The sequence below is a fragment of the Halictus rubicundus genome, unplaced genomic scaffold, assembly GCF_050948215.1.
Source record: "Halictus rubicundus isolate RS-2024b unplaced genomic scaffold, iyHalRubi1_principal scaffold0042, whole genome shotgun sequence".
Classification (NCBI taxonomy): Eukaryota; Metazoa; Arthropoda; class Insecta; order Hymenoptera; family Halictidae; genus Halictus; species Halictus rubicundus.
The window spans coordinates 851,627-862,287 of record NW_027488583.1 but is presented as its reverse complement, the minus strand read 5'-3'; positions in this window follow the sequence as shown (position 1 = coordinate 862,287).

The window sequence follows — 10,661 nt, the reverse complement described above, 5'->3', positions numbered from 1 at the left end:
AGGATAGGATAGGATTTAGGATAGTATTGGATAGAGGATTGTATAGGATAGAGGATAGGATAGGATTGAGGATAGGATAGGGGATTGGATAGGATAGAGGATATTATATGATAGAGGATAGGATAGGGTGGAGGATAGGATAGGATAGAGAATAGGATATTATAAAGGATAGGATAGACTATAGACGATAGGATAGGATGGAAGATAGAATACAATAGATGATAGGATAGGATAGAGGATAGGATAGGATACAGGATAGGATATGATAGAGGATAGGATAGGATAGAGGATAGGATCGGATAGAGGATAGGATAGGATAGAGGATAGGATAGGATAGAGGATAGGATAGTATACAGGATAGGATAGGATAGAGGATATGATAGGATAGAGGATATGATAGGATAGAGGATAGGATAGGATAGGACCGAGGATAGGATAGGATAAAGGATAGGATAGGTTAGAGGATAGGATAGGATAGAGGATAGGATAGGATAGGATAGAGGATAGGATAGGATAGAGGGTAGGATAGGATTGAGGATAGAATTGGATAGAGGAAAGGATAGATTATAGGATAGGATTGTGGATAGGATAGGGTTGGGGATAGGATAGGGGATTGAATAGGATAGGGGATTGGATAGAATAGAGGATAGGATAGGATAGAGAATAGGATAGGATAGAGGATAGGATTGGATAGAGGATATGATAATATAGAGGATAGGGTAGGATAGAGGATGGGATAGGATAGAGGATACGATAGGATAGAGGATAGGACATGATAGAGGATAGGATATGATTGAGGATAGGATAGGATTGAGAATAGGATAGGATTGAGGATAGGATAGGGGATTGTATAGGATAGAGGATAGGATGGGATAGAGGATATTACAGGATAGAGGATAGGATAGGATAGAGGATAGGATAGGATAGATGATAGGATAGGATTGAGGATAGGATAGGGTTGGGGATAGGACAGGGGATTGAATAGGATATGGGATTGGATAGAATAGAGGATAGGATAGGATAGAGAATAGGATAGGATAGAGGATAGGATTGGATAGAGGATAGGATAGGATAGAGGATAGGATAGGATAGAGGATAGGATAGGATAGAGGATAGGATAGGATAGAGGATAGGATAGGATAGAGGATAGGATAGGATAGAGGGTAGGATAGGATAGAGGATAGGATAGGATAGAGGATAGGATAGGATAGAGGATAGGATAGGATAGAGGATAGGATAGGATAGAGGATAGGATACGATAGAGGATAGGATAGGATAGAGGATAGGATAGGATTGAGGATAGGATAGGGTTGAGGATAGGATAGGGGATTGGTTAGGATAGGGGATTGGATAGAATAGAGGATAGGATAGGATAGAGGATAGTATAGGATATAGTATAGGATAGGATATAGGATAGAGGATAGTATAGGATATAGTATAGGATAGGATATAGGATAGGATAGGATAGGATATAGGATAGGATAGGATTTAGGATAGTATTGGATAGAGGATTGGATAGGATAGAGGATAGGATAGGATTGAGGATAGGATAGGGGATTGGATAGGATAGAGGATATTATATGATAGAGGATAGGATAGGGTGGAGGATAGGATAGGATAGAGAATAGGATAGGATAGGGGATAGGATAAGATAGAGGAAAGGATAGGATAGGATAGAGAATAGGATACGATAAATGATATTATTGGAAACACGATACGATATGATAGATGATACGATATTATAGAGGATAGGATACGAAAGAGGATAGGATAGGATAGAGGATAGGATAGATGATAGGATAGGATAGATAATAGGATAGGATTGAGGATAGGATAGGGTTGGGGATAGGATAGGGGATTGAATAGGATATGGGATTGGATAGAATAGAGGATAGGATAGGATAGAGAATAGGATAGGATAGAGGATAGGATTGGATAGAGGATAGGATAGGATAGAGGATAGGATAGGATAGAGGATAGGATAGGATAGAGGATAGGATAGGATAGAGGATAGGATAGGATAGAGGATAGGATAGGATAGAGGATAGGATAGGATAGAGGGTAGGATAGGATAGAGGATAGGATAGGATAGAGGATAGGATAGGATAGAGTATAGGATAGGATAGAGGATAGGATAGGATAGAGGATAGGATAGGACCGAGGATAGGATAGGATAGAGGATAGGATAGGATAGAGGATAGGATAGGATAGAGGATAGGATAGGATAGAGGATAGGATAGGATAGAGGATAGGATAGGATAGAGGATAGGATAGGATAGAGGATAGGATAGGATAGAGGATAGGATAGGATAGAGGATAGGATAGGACAGAGGATAGGATAGGATAGAGGATAGGATAGGATTGAGGATAGGATAGGGGATTGGATAGGATAGAGGATAGGATGGGATAGAGGATATTACAGGATAGAGGATAGGATAGGATTGAGGATAGGATAGATGATAGGATAGGATTGAGGATAGGATAGGGTTGGGGATAGGATAGGGGATTGAATTGGATAGGGGATTGGATAGAATAGAGGATAGGATAGGATAGAGGATAGGATAGGATTTAGGATAGGATAGGATAGAGGATAGGATAGGATTGAGGATAGGATTGGATAGAGGATAGGATAGATGATAGGATAGGATTGAGGATAGGATAGGGTTGGGGATAGGATAGGGGATTGGATAGAATAGAGGATAGGATAGGATAGAGAATAGGATAGGATAGAGGATAGGATTGGATAGAGGATAGGACAGGATAGAGGATAGTATATGATAGAGGATAGGATGGGATAGAGGATAGGATAGGATAGAGGATAGGATAGGATTGAGGATAGGATAGGGTTGAGGATAGGATAGGGGATTGGTTAGGATAGGGGATTGGATAGAATAGAGGATCGGATAGGATAGAGGATAGTATAGGATATAGTATAGGATAGGATATAGGATAGGATAGGATATAGGATAGGATAGGATTTAGGATAGTATTGGATAGAGGATTGTATAGGATAGAGGATAGGATAGGATTGAGGATAGGATAGGGGATTGGATAGGATAGAGGATATTATATGATAGAGGATAGGATAGGGTGGAGGATAGGATAGGATAGAGAATAGGATATTATAAAGGATAGGATAGACTATAGACGATAGGATAGGATGGAAGATAGAATACAATAGATGATAGGATAGGATAGAGGATAGGATAGGATACAGGATAGGATATGATAGAGGATAGGATAGGATAGAGGATAGGATCGGATAGAGGATAGGATAGGATAGAGGATAGGATAGGATAGAGGATAGGATAGTATACAGGATAGGATAGGATAGAGGATATGATAGGATAGAGGATATGATAGGATAGAGGATAGGATAGGATAGGACCGAGGATAGGATAGGATAAAGGATAGGATAGGTTAGAGGATAGGATAGGATAGCGGATAGGATAGGATAGGATAGAGGATAGGATAGGATAGAGGGTAGGATAGGATTGAGGATAGAATTGGATAGAGGAAAGGATAGATTATAGGATAGGATTGTGGATAGGATAGGGTTGGGGATAGGATAGGGGATTGAATAGGATAGGGGATTGGATAGAATAGAGGATAGGATAGGATAGAGAATAGGATAGGATAGAGGATAGGATTGGATAGAGGATATGATAATATAGAGGATAGGGTAGGATAGAGGATGGGATAGGATAGAGGATACGATAGGATAGAGGATAGGACATGATAGAGGATAGGATATGATTGAGGATAGGATAGGATTGAGAATAGGATAGGATTGAGGATAGGATAGGGGATTGTATAGGATAGAGGATAGGATGGGATAGAGGATATTACAGGATAGAGGATAGGATAGGATAGAGGATAGGATAGGATAGATGATAGGATAGGATTGAGGATAGGATAGGGTTGGGGATAGGATAGGGGATTGAATAGGATATGGGATTGGATAGAATAGAGGATAGGATAGGATAGAGAATAGGATAGGATAGAGGATAGGATTGGATAGAGGATAGGATAGGATAGAGGATAGGATAGGATAGAGGATAGGATAGGATAGAGGATAGGATAGGATAGAGGATAGGATAGGATAGAGGATAGGATAGGATAGAGGATAGGATAGGATAGAGGGTAGGATAGGATAGAGGATAGGATAGGATAGAGGATAGGATAGGATGGAGGATAGGATAGGATAGAGGATAGGATAGGATAGAGGATAGGATACGATAGAGGATAGGATAGGATAGAGGATAGGATAGGATAGAGGATAGGATAGGATAGAGGATAGGATAGGATAGAGGATAGGATAGGATAGAGGATAGGATAGGATAGAGGATAGGATAGGATAGAGGATAGGATAGGACAGAGGATAGGATAGGATAGAGGATAGGATAGGATAGGGGATTGGATAGGATAGAGGATAGGATGGGATAGAGGATATTACAGGATAGAGGATTGGATAGGATAGATGATAGGATAGGATTGAGGATAGGATAGGGTTGGGGATAGGATAGGGGATTGAATTGGATAGGGGATTGGATAGAATAGAGGATAGGATAGGATAGAGGATAGGATAGGATTTAGGATAGGATAGGATAGAGGATAGGATAGGATTGAGGATAGGATTGGATAGAGGATAGGATAGATGATAGGATAGGATTGAGGATAGGATAGGGTTGGGGATAGGATAGGGGATTGGATAGAATAGAGGATAGGATAGGATAGAGAATAGGATAGGATAGAGGATAGGATTGGATAGAGGATAGGACAGGATAGAGGATTGGATATGATAGAGGATAGGATGGGATAGAGGATAGGATAGGATAGAGGATAGGATAGGATTGAGGATAGGATAGGGTTGAGGATAGGATAGGGGATTGGTTAGGATAGGGGATTGGATAGAATAGAGGATAGGATAGGATAGAGGATAGTATAGGATATAGTATAGGATAGGATATAGGATAGGATAGGATATAGGATAGGATAGGATTTAGGATAGTATTGGATAGAGGATTGGATAGGATAGAGGATAGGATAGGATTGAGGATAGGATAGGGGATTGGATAGGATAGAGGATATTATATGATAGAGGATAGGATAGGGTGGAGGATAGGATAGGATAGAGAATAGGATAGGATAGGGGATAGGATAAGATAGAGGAAAGGATAGGATAGGATAGAGAATAGGATACGATAAATGATATTATTGGAAACACGATACGATATGATAGATGATACGATATTATAGAGGATAGGATACGAAAGAGGATAGGATAGGATAGAGGATAGAATATGGGATTGGATAGGATAGAGGATAGGATAGGATAGATGATAGGATAGGATAGAGGATAGGATAGGACAGAGGATAGGATAGGATAGAGGATAGGATAGAGTATATTATAGGATAGAGGATAGGATAGGATATACGATAGGATAGGACAGAGGATAGGATAGGATAGAGGATACGATTGGGGATTGGATAGGATAGAGGATAGGATAGAATAGAGGATAGGATAGAATAGAGGATAGTATAGGATAGATGATAGGATAGAGGATTGGATAGGATAGAGGATAGGATAGGATAGAGGATAGGATAGGTTTGAGGATAGGATAGGATTGAGGATAGGATAGTGGATATTATAGGATAGAGAATGGGATAGGATAGAGCATAGGATAGGATAGTATTGAGGATAGGATAGAGAATAGGATAGGATTGAGGATAGGATTGGATAGAGGATATGATAACATAGAGGTTAGTATAGGATAGAGGATAGGATAGGATAGAGGATAGGATAGGATTTATGATGGGATTGGATAGAGGATAGGATAGGATAGAGGATTGGATAGGATAGATGATATTATAGGATAGAGGATAGGATAGGATAGGATAGGATAGAGGATAGTATAGGATAGATGATAGGATAGAGGATAGGATAGGGGATTGGATAGGATAGAGGATAAGATAGGATAGAAGATAGGATAGGATCGAGGATAGGACAGGATTGAGGATAGGATAGGATTGAGGATAGGATAGGGGATTGGATATGATAGAGGATAGGATAGGATAGGATATAGGATTGGATAGGATAGAGGATAGGATACGATAGAGGATAGGATAGAATAGGGGAGCAGTCTCCGCCACTTTCCTCAGCCCTCAATTCTGAGTGGTCCCGGCCTCAGGCAATCGAACAATCGTTCAAGCCGAAACATTTGGTCCTTCGAGCCGGATCTGTGGAAGTGGACGTCGACCGTTCAACACCGACCATGGACGAGCATTTGGAGCAGCAGCTCACCCTTCAACGGGCCATCGAGCGATCGGTGATCAACTTCAAAAAATTGGGCAAGGAGAAGTGGACGAAGAGTGTTGTACAGACCCGAATCGTTCACATAAAGGAGCAGTGGAGGAAGTACGAGGCCGGTCATGGGAAGGTCGCGGCTGCCCTGTCCCTAAAGGAGCAGACGAGCCATCCTTACTTCAGCGAGGATCAGTTCGCAGCCACGGAGGAGGTGTACCTCGACAGCCTCGCCTTCATGAACGACATCCTTGACCAGCGGAAGCAGGAAGAAGTGAGTGCTGCTCAGACTGAGTCCGCCGGTTCCCATCTCTCGATGGAATCGCCCGCGCATCTCCCGCGAATCCACCTCCCGCTATTCGAAGGTCAGTGCGAGACCTGGTAAGCGTTTCGCGATCGATTTGACGCGCTCATCATTTCGAACCGGTCACTCACGGATGTATCCCGCATCCATTATCTCGTATCCTCGCTCAAAGGCCGCGCTCTCGATTGCGTTAGCAACATTCCGGTGACCGCTGCAAACTTCAAAATCGCGTGGGACGCGCTTAAATCGCGTTACGACAATCCGCGTCGCCTTCTTACCGTCCATTTGTCAGCGCTGCTTCAATTACCCGCTCTTAATTGCGAATCCGCGTCGGAGCTACAAGATCTTCGTGACCGAGTCTGTATGTCCGTTGCGTCGCTTCAGAATCTCGGACGGACTCCCGAAAACCTCTGGAACGACATACTCGTTCACGTGATCGCGCAAAAACTCGATTCCACGACGCGGAAGGTGTGGAACATAAAAACAAGCGACGGCGTGACCCCGCCGTCGTTCGATACATTGCGAGAATTCATCGATTCACGTGTCCGCGCTCTCGAGGAATTTAAAAGCGGTTCTATAATTCCTCCCGTTCCGCGTGCGAAATCTCCCGCGCGTGTCAAAAGCGGAGTTCAGGCGACCAAATTTCCGTTCGAGACCACTCGGACTCATACAGCAGCTGTAACAAAGTCATCGCCGGTAGCATGTCCGTTATGCCGCGCGCGTCATTACATAAATGTATGCCCATCGTTTCTGTCAAAGAGCGCTTCCCATCGTAGGGAAATCATTAAGCGATTATGTCGATGCTCAAACTGCTTAAGTCAATCTCACTCTATTCAAGACTGCACGAGCAAATATTCTTGTCGCGCTTGCCATGAGCGGCACCACACGTTATTGCATGAAGAAAGATCTGTTCCCGCCTCGACATCTTCTACCGAATCTCGCGAGAGCACGTGAAACGACCGCCGATGTCCAGTCTCATCTCGCATCAACTAAAGCCCCATTGCAGAAATCAATTTTGCTAGCCACTACGTGGGTGCTAGCAAGCGTCGATTCCGACCGCAGCATCAGCGTTCGCGCGTTAATAGACCAAGGATCCGAGACAAGTTTCGTTACGGAATCCGTTGCTCAGCTGCTACATGCGAAACGTCAACGTGTCGCGACGACGATCTCGGGAGTTGGTGGGGTACGCACCGTCGCGGCTCGGCATGCGATCCGCTTGCGTCTTTCCCCGCGCTTTTCTCTCGCTCCATCCGTCACAACAACCGCGCTCGTTCTACCTTCGCTGTCAACCTACACACCGAAGCGCGTAACGGATTCACGCAAATTCGAGCATCTCGCCGATTTAAATTGGGCTGACGCGTACCCTTCGAGTGCCGACTCGATTCAATTGATTCTAGGATCAGATATCTATCCGCATATTATTCTTGACGGACATCGCAAAGGCGAACCGGGTACACCGATTGCGCAAAACTCTATTTTCGGCTGGATAATCTCGGGTCCCGTGTTCGCGAATTCGTCGACCCTTAGCTTTCCGTCGGCTGCCGTTGTCACGCACCACTGTCTCTATGACAAGCAGCTACAATCAGACATGCAACGATTTTGGAAAGTTGAGGAAATCCCTCTCCAGTCTCTCTTCACACCGGACGAAGAAGCGTGCGAGCGACACTTTCGCGACAATACGTCTCGCGCGCCCGACGGACGATATATCGTTCGTCTTCCGTTTCGATCCGGTCCTCCCATAGATATCGGGCATTCGCGCCGGGTCGCCGAAAAAATGATGCAGTCTCTTTCGCGCCGCCTTCAAACGAGTCCCTCAGTCGCCACTGAGTATCGCGACTTTCTTGATGAGTACCAGCGTCTAGGGCATATGCGTCTCGCTCGAGACTCGGATGCATCGTCTCATCAATGTGTTTTTATTCCGCATCATCCCGTCCTTCGAGCTGGCAGCGCTACGACCCACCTTCGCGTTGTGTTCAACGCCTCCAGTCTCACATCAAACAGCTCTTCGTTGAATGACCATCGCCGGTCCGAAATTGCAAAGCGACCTCGCCGCGGTCATTCTTCGATGGCGTAAATTCCGATACGTTTACACTGCCGATATCGCAAAAATGTATCGCCAAATTCTCCTCGACGACCGCGATGTCGATTACCAACGCATTCTGTGGCAGCCAGCACCTTCCGCCACGTGCCGAGAATATCAACTTCTCACAGTCACATACGGAATGACGTGCGCTCCTTATCTCGCCCTTCGCGTCCTTCAACGTCTTAATGAGGACGAAGGGCATCGTTTTCCTCTCGCGAAATCGATCCTCCAAGATCATATACAGGGTGGCCCACATAACTCTGAACAGCTCAATATCTCGAAAACTATGCCATCGATTTTAAAGTTCTTAGTCTTAAATTGCATGGAACTGAATGGCCTTTCTGACTACATAAACGTGAAGTGGCCTCCCTTCCCCTTTAACGGGGGAGGGGAGGTACCTTTGTAATTTTAAATGGAACCCCCTATAAAATGTTACATATTTAGATTCTACCGGAAAAAACAAGTCAATTTTGTCTGAAACATTTTTTTGTCAGATACTTCCATGATGAGATTTAACAGTTTGAACTTTCGAGTTGTAGGTACTTGAAGCGCTCGGAAATATATGTTGACGACGTTCTGTTTGGAGGCGATGACACCGAGTCCCTTCGCCAGTCTCGTAACCAGCTGACCGCTCCCCTCGATTGCGGGAAATTCAGGCTACGAAAATGGGCAAGCTATTCGTCCGCGTTGCTGGCCGATCTCGATCCAGCGGATCACGGTCTTGCGTGTACCAAAACTCTCGCCCCTGATGACCAGCTCAAAGTTCTTGGAGTCAGCTGGAGTCCGAGTCTGGACGCCTTTCAATTTCGCGCAATCGTGGCTGATCCACTGTTGTCGACCAAGAGGTCGATTCTTTCCACGATCGCCAAACTCTACGATCCGTTAGGCTGGGTCACCCCCGCAACCGTCCTCGCTAAGATCTTTCTTCAGGATTTATGGCGCCTCCGCATTAGATGGGACGAAGAATTACCGAATGCGCTTCTCGACAAATGGCGATCAATTTGCGAGTGCCTGCCACTCCTCAACTCGTTAAAACTTCCTCGGTGGATTGGCTCCTCATTGTCTTTTTCTCGCATCGAGCTTCACGGCTTCGCCGATGCCTCGACGGTCGCTTACGCTGCCGCCGTGTATGCAAAGTGTACCTCGCCCTCCGGCGAAGTCACGATTTCTTTGCTCGCCGGAAAATCTAAAGTAGCTCCTCTTAACCCATTGACAATTCCTCGATTAGAATTGCAAGGGACACTTCTTCTCGCGCGGCTCATGGAATTCATCCTGTCGACCTTCGGCACGCGAAATATCTTCTGCGTGTGCTGGACAGATTCGACCGTTGTCCTGAATTGGGTCCAGCAGCATCCCTCACGCTGGAAGACCTTTGTGGCCAACCGAGTTTCGAATATTCAAGCCCGGCTCCCGCACGCGGAATGGCGACACGTCTCCACAGAAGACAATCCTGCCGATTGCGCTTCCCGTGGTCTCCTAAGCGAAGACCTTCTTCGGTCATCTCTGTGGTGGCAAGGTCCCGCATGGCTGATCCGTGATCGCTCCGAATGACCACAGCTTCAGGTTCGTCTCGACGACCACAACCCGTTAGAGGCAAAAGTCATACCGGCTCATTTCGCCGTCCCAACTCAACAGTGGGAACTGGAAACCCGCTTCTCGTCCTGGCCAAAACTCATTCGAGTCACGGCATACATTTTTCGATTCGTGTGCGCGTGTCGACGCAGTAATCCGGAGACTTTTCAAGCTCCATCTCGCGGCTATGGTCTCGCGCTTTCGGCTGATGAATGCTGCAACGCGAAATTATGGTGGATCCGTCGAATCCAACCCACTCTGTTTCCATCGGAAAGCAAGGTCGTCGTCCAGAAAAAACCGCTGCCGTCGAAGAACCCTCTTAGTTCTCTGAATCCTTTCCTCGATAAACAAGGGATTCTTCGCGTGTGAGGTCGACTGCACCGTGCTCCTTTACCGTT